Source organism: Sinocyclocheilus rhinocerous, unplaced genomic scaffold (assembly GCF_001515625.1).
Source record: "Sinocyclocheilus rhinocerous isolate Xijiao unplaced genomic scaffold, SAMN03320098_v1.1 scaffold1493, whole genome shotgun sequence".
In the NCBI taxonomy this organism is placed as follows: Eukaryota; Metazoa; Chordata; class Actinopteri; order Cypriniformes; family Cyprinidae; genus Sinocyclocheilus; species Sinocyclocheilus rhinocerous.
Genome location: NW_015640467.1, coordinates 609,839 through 610,791, shown reverse-complemented (window position 1 = coordinate 610,791; position 953 = coordinate 609,839). Strand labels below are relative to the sequence as shown.

At 37.6% G+C, this 953-nt stretch overlaps 1 protein-coding gene across 1 annotated transcript in view; it reads right to left on the bottom strand.

The window, feature by feature from the left end:
- The window catches only part of LOC107753026 (DCN1-like protein 3), a 14,359-nt gene that overhangs the window by 10,722 nt on the left and 2,684 nt on the right, over nucleotides 1–953 (bottom strand). The window lies entirely within an intron of this gene.

Below are 953 nucleotides of genomic sequence, written 5' to 3'. Positions count from 1 at the left end.
AACCTTAAACCGCATAAACACATTTCATTACACCAAATACACCAAATAATGTCTTTTTAGCAACGTCATATGACCCCTTTAACACACTCCCTATTCTATAACTGTTTTCTTAACCTGTGATTTTTTTTAATTCTGCCTTTTTTGGTAAAGCAGACCCATTGAATCATCTTGTATGAATCTTATCCTGCCAAACAAAGGAAAGCAGTTATACAATGTGTGCTAAATTGCACCCTGCCAGTGAATCAGAGGCAGGGCGGGATGTTAACTAACCAGTGTGGTGAAATCTATTCATTGTGGCTGCTGAACTAGTAATCAGTGTATAACGGCATGCGTAGTGATTCTCGCAGTCAGGGGGCGGAGCCACCGCTCCTCCTGCATTCTGATTGGCTGCATAATGACATGAAGAACTCATAAATGCTTCCACCATGACATGAGCAAATGTACCAAAAAACTGTGTTATTAGGCCGGGGCGAGTTGCACAGACCTGGCTAAACGTCGAGGGATCCCATCTGAAGGTCTCGGAATAACACACTTATAATGAGCCGTCTGTGTCTTCAGAGGAATGAGAACAATGCGTGTCCATAATTCATCATGTGGGTTTCTTTGTTTCTGGCCTTTGCTTGGGTGTTCAATATTAAATAAAACTAAATAATTTTTCTTGAGTACAAAAGAGCCGTCAGACACAGTTTACTTATGAGCAACATTTTGTTATGCCTTTGAAACGTATAAATCACAAAAATCTTTTGAATGCAGCAATAAAATACAAAACATGTCAAATATGAATTAGTGTCATAATCAGACGTGAGGAATCCAATACAAAGACCCTCGACGGCATGCTGTATCGCCAGTTTATAACCTTTGCCTAATAATGTCCTTTAGCTGTGACAATATGTTATAAATACTGTGAAAAAAATTATTACATATATATATATATATATATATATATATATATA